The 10,381-nt window shown below is 36.6% G+C and overlaps 2 pseudogenes; one reads left to right on the top strand and one right to left on the bottom strand.

The window, feature by feature from the left end:
* The first annotated feature begins 722 nt into the window (after positions 1–722).
* Positions 723–1,657, top strand: LOC100152923 (transcription factor AP-2 gamma pseudogene; annotated as a pseudogene).
* A 7,359-nt stretch (positions 1,658–9,016) lies between these two features.
* LOC146401724 (olfactory receptor 4K15-like) lies at positions 9,017–9,977 on the bottom strand (annotated as a pseudogene).
* Between the last annotated feature and the right edge of the window lie 404 nt (positions 9,978–10,381).

Raw genomic sequence — 10,381 nt, 5'->3', positions numbered from 1 at the left:
TAAGCAAATTGGAATTTGTCCAGTCTTTTTATTTCATAAGTTCCACACGAAGACACTGAGTTATCATGACAATACGAGAAATATGTTCTTCTCAGATGGCTTGCAATACTTCTTGTACTTTATACTCTATTTAAAAGGAGGAGAAAGTGAAAATGTACTTCTCATTGATGAGTAACTTTGCCCCAGTGGGGCCATTGCTAACAAGCCCTTTCATGTTATGGACTAACAAATAGCATTTCTATCTAGGGATTCACACTTCCAAAAATCATGCAAAAATTACCATATTGTAAAGGTATAAATCACCTAGGCAAGAGAAAATATATCCTTTCTTTCTTCTTTTCCCAATTAAACATAATTCAGAAATGTCTACAAATTCAGTTTCTACCAGAATAAGAATTTTAAAATGAGCAAGACAAAGTGCTTATCTGTAAGTAGCCTGCAATTTAGAAGGGCAATTAGAAATAAACAATGAAAACATACAAAGGAAATAGAAGAGCATGCATATTTTAAAAGAAGTAACAAAATTACATAGGTGTTCAACCTTGGGACAGACTGTTTTCTGTTGGAAAGATCAGGAAAGGAAGAAGTACAAAGAAGGAAGAGGAGGGTCAAGGAAAAGGATGAGGTAAATACAAAAGGGACGGGAGACAAAATATAGTAATCATAAATGGCCTTAAATATGATATAAGATTTTGAAAGGCAGAGATAATGAGTGAAGGAAGATGACACAGCTCGTGGACTGTGGCACCATGAGTGCCCATAGAGATGCCTACCTGCTGCTGCCCTCTTTGCCTGCCATGGACCCTTCAGGGTTGGCCAAAAACCCGGGGCTCCAGGAAGGGTGCACCAGATGGAGGAGGTGCAGAATGTCGACAACCAGCCCCCACTTATGCTGAATCAGTTATTCATGAAGATTCTGTTTCAATGACTCAAGGAGACCCCTTGAGTCTCCCTTGTCAGAAGGAGCTAGTGGGGGCTGTGATGCATCCCAGTGAGGTCTTCTGCTCAGTTCCTGGAATACTGTCCCTTCTCAGTTCTACATCTAAATACAAAGTGACCATTGCTGAAATCCAGAGGCGACTATCCTGCCTGCGTGCTTAAATGCCTCTTTACTGGGAGGTGTTCTCCGAAGAGCCAAATCTAAAAATGGTAGCTGGTCCTTGCACTAGAAATTGGACAAGATTGGGTTGAATCTTTCTGCTCACATTAACCCTCCTGATGTCTTTAGTAGAAGGTTAGGCTGATCATTTGGCCTGGGACGTTGTCTCTGTCTTCGAGGCAGAATTTCCCAGTAAATCCATGGCCAAATATTTAACTGGACCTCATCTCAGAAGATGGACTGAGATGGCAACTGGGAAAAACATGCTGCTGGCCACACAGCCAAGTGTGTAAAGAATTCATGAAGCCTATCAATCAAGAGGGGACTCCAAAAGAGAACAACTGGCCCACCCCAGTACTGCTCATCTCATATCAGCCTGACTACCTGTGGGTTTGGCAGCCACAGGTAATCAGTGGCATCTGTGCCACTGTGGCTGTTGTGCAGAACTATGTAAAAGATGTCCTAACAGTCACAGATAAATCAGGTATGAATCCTGGAGACTAGAGTCCAGCCAATTCTAGCAAAGCCCTGGGGAAGATGAAGAAACATAGGAAATAAAATGGGCATGAACAAGGGCCAAAGAGTTTGGAAGGAAACGGACTCCAAATCCATTCTCAACCAAAACAGCCTGAAACCCCTCTTGCCTGGGAGACAGAGTTTGTTATCCACATTTCCATTAGAAAGGGATCCATTTTCAAATCTAAACATCTCCTCCTGGATTCCTTGTATTTCTCTAGAGAGCACTGAAGTGCCTCCTTAACTCTGGATGAGATGACAGGTACTGGTTCTTTATACATTAAGCTTATATCTTATTTTTTGAGCCTCATTCTTCCTTTTTCTGAACGTGGTGCCACAAGTTTTTGAACCTTTTAAATAAATTCCCTGGGCTAACAAAAACACACATTCAGCTGTTGAAATGTCAAATTCATGTGATTCAGATCAACAATAACTTGCAGGGTTAAGGTAAAAGTATTTGTGTACCTTCTTCAAGTCTATTCCTATACCCTTAGGAGGCAAAGATTCTCTCTGCTGAGCAACTGGTTAATAGGTGGCATCTGACACACTTTTACACCTTGCTCAAGGGGGCTCTTTGGATTTTACAAAACTTATACAAACAAAGCCTGCTGATGATTTTATGTTTTTCTTAAAAAAATGCAAAAAAAACCAAAAAACTTTGAAAGTTAACTCCTCAAATTGGACTCACTTTGAAAAAAGACTTGTTCCTTTAAGGTATGGAAAGTTTATTTTGCATGTTTATCTCACATCTTGGTGTTTGGGGGAAACTTGAAAAGGGTAGGAATAAAGTTTTGGATTATTTTGTTTTGTTTTGTTTTTTTGTTGTCTGTCACCCCAAGTCCTAGAGGAGGCTCTGCATTTTGAGAAACTACTGAATATACAGATTGTATTTATGCATAATTTAATGGGGTCTATAAATATGGGTACACCTCTTTTGACTTCTTGAGAAATGGGAGTCAATTTTAATATTAACTATTAAATGTGTCAGGGTAAACTAAGTCTCAGCTGTAGGTTTTAGTCATATGTACACAAGGTATGAAGAATTAAGAGGAAGCATCCTGAGCTCTGTTCTTGACACAGAAGACTCTATTTAACTGAAGCTCTCTGTTCACAGAGCAGTAACTTTGTCTCATTCCTGTTAGGCTGACCCCAAAGATGAGTGCGAGGTAGAGTGTGTGTGGATGAAAATGGAGTTTTGGAATTTAAATCCTTGCCTATAAACATTCCCCAAATAATTGTCATAAATATGAAACCTGTATAATAAAAGTCTTCTTAATTTAAGGAAAAAAAAAGAAAGACTTTCTGTATTTAGCAATACAGGGATCAGTAGTGACCCTGGAAGAATTGATTTTAGTGGAATATGGAGTTGAAAGCCTGACTGGAGTAGGAATAGAGAACAAAGAATGAGATAATAGAGACAGTGAGTATGAATAATCCTGCAGAAGTTTCACAACCTCTGAAACAGAAGAAAAGAAATGACATATTAGAAGAGCAGAAATCGGATTTCCCACCATGGCTTAGCAGAAACAAATCTGACTAGTATCCGTAAAGACACAAGTTCGATCACTGGCCTCACTCAGTGGATTAAGGATCCGGAATTGCCGTGACCTGTGGTGTAGGTCACAGACGCAGCTCAGATTTGGCATTGCTGCATCTGTGGCGTAGGCCAGTGGCTACAGCTCTGATTCGACCTCTAGCCTGGGAACTTCCATATGCCACAGTTGCAGCCCTAAAAAGACAAAAAAAGTTTAAAAAAAAGTAAAAATAAAAGAGCAGAAATCAATGAAACTGAAAATAGAAAACTATCAAGAAAATCAATGATACTAAAAGCTGGTTTTCTGAAATAGATTTTTAAAAATGATAAATATCTACCTTCACTGACAAAGACAATAAAAGGAAGAAACTAATTATCAATTGCAAGAAGAAAAGAGGGGAATATTACTACTAACCCTAATGGACTGCACAGATATTAAAGAGATAATAAATGAATGTGATAACCCACTTTACATCAAGAAATTAGACAGCTTAGGTAAAATGAACCAATTCTTTGAAAGACAGAAACTGCCAACTCATTCAAGGATCAGTAGATACTTAAATAGCCCTGTATCCAATAAAGAAATAGAATTCGTACTCGAAAATCTCTCCCAAATGAAAACTCCAGTGCAAGATTATTTCATTCGTGAATTCTACCAAACATTTAAGAAAGAAATGAGTTCTAAACAATCTGTCAGAAAATGGAAGATTAAAAACTTCCCAACTCATTTTATGAAGCCCAGCATTAATTCAATACAAGAGCAAAGCAAGTATATCACAAGAAAATTATAAATCATTGTCACTCATGAATACATATGTAAAAATCCTCAGATAAATAAACATTAACATTAGCAAATCTTATCTAGCAATACATAAGTGCAATAATATATCATGATGAACTGGGGTTTATCTGAAGAATACAAGTCTGGTTCAAACTTAGTACAATTCAAGAGTTCCCTGGTGGCCTAGTAGTTAAGGATTTGGCATTATCATTACTGTGGCTTGGGTTCGATCCCTGGCCCAGGAACTTCTGTACACTGTGGGTATGGCCCAAAATAAATAAATAAATACAGTTCATTACATTTACAGACTGAAGAAGAAAAATGAGACCATCATCTCAAAAGATAAGAAAAAAAGAGAGAAGCCTAAATAACATCTATTCACAATAAACACTCTCAACAATATAGGAGTAGAAGGAAAATCCCTTAATCTTTAAAAGATATCTTAAAAAACAACAACAACAACAATTCTTATCATACTTGATGAAAGACTGAATGCTTTTCCTTTAAGATTACTAACAAAGCAATGATGTCTTCTCTCACCCCTGCTATTCAACATTATACTGAATGTCTTAGGCACTTTATTAAGGAAAGGAAAAGAAATAAAAGGCATAGATGGGGAAAATATGAGATAAAACTATACACCTAGCAGGAAGGCTAAAATTTAAAAGATAAATCATACCAACTTTGGGTGAATACATGCTGGAACTGCAACTCTCCAGGAAATGTGAGAATGTTAGAATGATGTAAGCCCTTTGGAAAGCAGTTTGGCCATTTCTTTAAAAAGTTTAACTTATGCACCTATAATATGATCTATGTATTTCTTTCCTAGTTATTTGTCTTTAAAGAAAAAGAAAAGCAAGAAAGAAAGAGAAAGGAAGGAAGAAGGAAGGCAAGAAGGAAGGAAGGAAGAAAATGAGTTCCCATATGGCAGAGCAGATTGAGGATCCAGCATTGCTGCAGCCACTGCTCAGATTCAATCCCTGGCCTGGGAACATACATATGCCACAAATGTGGACCAAAAAATAAAAATAAAAAATAAAAAAAGAGAAAGAAAGAAAATATATACTTATACAAAGATTTATGTACAAATGAGCAGCTATATTTGTAGTAACCAGAAGCTAACCAAAATACAAATGTCTGTCAATTATGAATGGATTAAATAAACTATAAATGTGTATACATCCATACAATGGAAAACTACTCGGCAATAGAAAGGACATACTATTGATATATGCGACAAAAATGAATGAAATTAAAATTTTCACACTGAGTGAAAGAAATCAGATCAAGAAATAACAAAAATATAATACACTGGGAGGAGTACAAGATAACTTCTGGATGCTATGGGTATGTTATTTTATTGTGATACAGTTTCACTGGCATATAAATGTGTCAAAATTTATCAAATCATGCATTTTGAATATGTACCATAGGACTCAATAATCTCCTAGGAACTTATTCAAGATAAATGAAAATTTACGTTCACACAAAAGCTTTAATGTGTGTGAAAGTCTATAGCAACTTTGTTGATAATCACTAAAAATCAGAAACCACTCAAATATCCTTCATCTGGTAAATGGATAAATAAACTCTTTACATTTATACAATGGAATACTATTTATCACTAAGGAACTATTGATTCATGCAACAATCTTTATAAATACATTTTTCTAAGTGAAAGAACCTAGACCCAAAAAAGCTACATTCTTTTAAAAAAAAAACAATTTATTGGAGTGTAGTTGATTTACAATGCCATGTTAGATTTAGGTGTACATCAGTGTGAGTCAGTTTTACATATACATATATCCATTTAACATACATACACTACTACATATAAAACAGATAACTAACAAGGCTCTACAGTAAAACACAGGGTACTCTACTCAATATTCTGTAATAAGCTATATGGGAAAAGAATTGCAGAAAAGCTATATTCTGCATGATTTCATTTGTATGACAATCTGGGAAAGGAAGAACTATAGGGAGGAAAACAAATCAGTGGTTGACAGAAGTTTTGAGAAACGGGGGTAGAAGTTGTTTATACAAACAAGGGTAGCACCAGGGAACTTTTAGGGTGATGGAACCAATCTGTATAAAACTGGGGGGATGGACATATAACTATGCACTCGAAAAATTCCATAAAAACACAAGAACAACCTAAATTACTCTTTGTTAAAAAAGAAATCACACATAATTACAGGAAAAAAAAATTTTACATTTCATAATGTACCAAAAGTACAAACAAGATGGTTGAAACAGTAATAAAATATATTATTCTATTAATATATGCTATGCTCCTAATTAAAATATTCTGTGCTCCTAGTAGAAGATGAAATCTTAACACAGTTTACATAAGATAAAAGCTTCATTATAAATCAAAGAATTACAAAATAAAACATAGTAAGAAATATTTAGTTGCTCATTAAATTAGCAGATTAAGGTTTACACTAGCAAAAAAAAAAAAATGATGAAACACAGAGGAATACCATTCCTTTAAGAAACATAATTATTAGGAATTTAAAATATTTGAGGAAATGTTTGTAATATATCATGTGAAATATATCAGTATATTTGTGAGGTCTGAATGACCATAGCTGGCCCTAATGCCATCCAGTTGCAGATATCAGGTGTTCTAGACCAGCTGCCAGCTCTCTGTTGCTGTCACCTGGCTGTATAGTCTAGGTGGGAACACACGTTGGTCTCCTGCCATCTCTATCCCCTCAGCCACCAGCACCTGTGTGCTGCACCATTCCTAATCATTTCAGTGCCTGACCACATATTGTGATAAAAGAGAAATTTTCCAACCAGAACTTGGCCAAGTAGAAGCTCTTTATCTACAGCAAGACTAGCAGGAAGCTCTTGGGAGGCACTGCCAAGACCTGGGAGGCGGGAGTCCCTGAAATGCCATTTTTGCAGAATCACCTGCTCCCATCTAGGTCAGTAAATGGTCTACTTGGGAGATGAGCCTCTCCATTCTCATCTTTGTTTTCTATAAAGGACAGGGCAATAAATGAAGGCTAGTGATGTGCATACTGGTGACAACAATAGAGAACATTCTGAGTCATCACCCAAAGAGAGAGTACTTCCTGGACTAGTAGTGAGAGGGAGAGAAAGATTTTGTGTTGCTCTTCTGTTTAGTCTTCTGTGGGTTACTAGCTGCACTCTTCTTATTCACGATGTGGGTTGTGATTCAGACTCCAAAAGACAAGGTTCCAAAACATCATGACCAGCTTCCTAGTCCAGGACTTAAGGTTATTCCAAAGTCAGTAACTGCACTGGATACACATTCAGTATGTCTGATTCAATTTCCAATAAAGGGTTTGTTGCAGACCTCAATAATTTTCTAAAGCTGTATTAGTTGAACAGAATAATTCCATAGTATGTCCTGATGGTGTACTTTTTGAATAGAAGGTCCCAGTTTATTGTGCTTGTCATTTTCCTGCTACTTTACTCAAAGCATGCGATAGCACCAATGATTTTGGTGTTTCAAAAAAAAATTGTATTCTTATGAAAATAAGCAGAATAATTGGGTGAAAGCCTCAAGAGGAACCAAGAATAATTGTGTTTTAAAGGAAGAAGCCAGGACTATTCTGCCAACTTTCCTTCATTATAGAGTTACAGAATTTGGTTTCCACATTATGAGGAAAAACTGCATGTAGGATATCTCTAGCAATCATTGCCCTCCTTGTAATCTTTGATCATGCTGCTGATACCAGGAAAGAAGCAATAATATAGTACCGAACAAGTGAGTCATCCAATCTAAAAATCCAAGATGAAGAGCTGCCATGGTAGCACAGTGGTAACAAACCGAACTAGTATCCCTGAGGATGCGGGTTTGATCCTTGGCCTTGCTCAATAGGTTAAGGATCCTGTATTGCTATGAGCTGTGATGTAGGTTGCAGATGCAGCTCGCATCTGGCATTGCTGTGGCTGTGGTATAGACCAGCAGCTACAGCTCCAATTCGTCCCCTAGCCTGGGAACTTCTATATGCTGCAAGTGTGGCACCAAAAAAGACCAACAAATAAAAATTAAAAAAAAAAATTCAAGATGATGGTGGCAAGTTCTTGAGACACATCATATTAAAAATCACAGTGAAGACATAGTATGAGTAGAAAACCTCCACAGAGTAAATGTTGTGTTGTCTTCCTTTCATTGCATCATCTGTACCTGACATTCTAGAGAGAGACCACCTTGAAGGAAGTTAAGGTAATTAGAATACTGTGCTGACATCAAAATGTGCTTCTAGATCATAATGTTCAATGATTTCCAGAGTAACTGCCTTTGAGTTTGTTGCCCTTTAAAGCAGTGTGCAGACACCGTATTAGGACCCAGTAAGTGCCTGATTCAGAACATGTATGATGGGGATCTTGTCCTATTTTATGTGGTCTTACAGCTAGGTGTCTAAAGCTTCATGTGCTGGGTTATAAAAATATTTTATGGATTTAAAAGCATTTAACTCATATTTTGATATAAGCCCAGTTTTAGGGATAAAATGATAAAAGAATAAATGGTACCTGACCAACATATAGTGATTTTATATAAGCTGCAGAAAATGTGGAGCTTTTAAGTAAAGTCCCTTAAGTTCTAAATGTGAGAAAGAAAAAAAGAAGGTGGATTTTATGTGTTCTTTTGAGTTTTTATAAAATTATTTTACATGCTAAATTAGTCTATGGATCTTTTTGATGTAAAATGTATGAAAAAAAGATTAATGGGATTGTTTTTAGTCTGGAACTAAATCTTACAGATTATTTGAAACATTTTAGATTATAAAGGAAATGGAATTTTTAGTTTAGCCAGTATGAATATGCACCTAAATTTTATGAAATTAATTTCATACAATATAAATTGTACAATAGTTTGTTAAACATCTTGTCACTGATATTAGGTAGCAAATATAAGGAAATTAACTATAAACTATAAAACTATACCAAAAGTAAGTATAGTTAGAGAATGTATAATTGCATGTAAGCTTCTTTATTATAAATATTTAACAAGGAACATATATTACATTTATCACTTTAAACCAAATTATTTTAAAAAATAACAGTGTTCACAAGAAAAAAAGTCCAACTTTTTTCTGTCTACTCAACTCAACAAATCTAATCTTGAGAGAGACAGCTGAGATAACAGCCTAGAATTTATATACGTGGTCTTTAGTTTTTACATTGCTGATTTCACCTCTTTGTTTCTCAATGTATAGATAATGGGGTTCAATATAGGTGTGAAAACTGTTGAGAACACAGAAAGGACTTTATCTACTGGAAAGTTGCTAAAAGGCCAAGCATAGATGAAGATACACGGCCCAAAAAAGAGGGTCACTACAATGATGTGGGCAGTCAGAGTACTTCGGGCTTTGGCCATGTGCACTGAGCAACGACGCCGTACAGGGACCAGGATGACTGTATAGGAGATCAGCAAGAGCACGAATGAAGTCACCCCCATCCAAAAGCATCAACACTTCAGGGACATAAGGATCTGTACAGGCAAGTTTGATGACCAAAGTAAGGTCACAGTAATAACTGCCCACTATGTTTGGACCACAGAAGGACAAGTTTACAGTGAAAGCTAACTGGCTCAGTGCGTGCATGACCCCAATCACCCAAGAGCCTACTACTAGACCTGTACATTTGCACAAGTTCATGATGGTTGCATAATGGAGAGGTTTGCATATGGCTACATACCTGTCATATGCCATGGCTGCAAGGAGCATCATCTCTCCACCAGCAAAGACATGGAGTAGGAATATCTGGGCCATGCAGCCCTCAAAGGAGATGGTCTTGGGTTCATAGAGGAAATCATGGATCATTTTGGGGGTTGCATAAGTGGCCAGAAACACATCAAGAACGGAAAGATTACTGAGCATGATGTACATGGGTGTGTGCAGGGCAGGTTCAGAGATCACTGTGAGTTCAATGAGGAGGTTGCCCAGCACAATGGTGACATACAAGAGATTAAACAACATGAAGAAGAAGTATTGGAGCTCCCAAGAACTGGAGAGTCCCAGCAACACAAACTCAGCCACCCTAGAATTATTTACTGGGTCCATGAAATACCTACAAAGAGAAATGTTAGTAAATTATTATCAAGAGCAAGAAAAGTATACCCGAATCCTTATGGGTTCTTCTCAAGAATTTGAAATGCTCTACAGTTATTCCTATTAGGAAATATTTTATCTGTAATTTTGAAAAATAGTTTCTTCTCTCAATTACCCTTAATAATGAGGGATGTCTATGAGGCACAGATGTAGTAAATCAAAAGCTCCATTTATATATTTGTGAGTTAAATCTGATGTTAAACAACAACAGCAAAAAAAAAAAAAAAAAAGTTGACATGCAAGTACCACAATTAGTAGGAGATGCTAAGGCATTCACAATTTTTACTACCTCTTGCCTTGCTGATTTTCACTATCCTATTGGGAGTATCTACAGCTTCAATTCTTAGAGAACTCAA

This window comes from Sus scrofa, chromosome 7 (assembly GCF_054392235.1).
Source record: "Sus scrofa isolate SSC_HxYL_T2T_F1_AM1 chromosome 7, Sscrofa_HxYL_maternal_Yorkshire_Landrace_v2.0, whole genome shotgun sequence".
Taxonomy (NCBI): domain Eukaryota; kingdom Metazoa; phylum Chordata; class Mammalia; order Artiodactyla; family Suidae; genus Sus; species Sus scrofa.
Note: the sequence above shows the minus strand (reverse complement) of the source record. Positions and strands in the feature narration are given on the sequence as shown.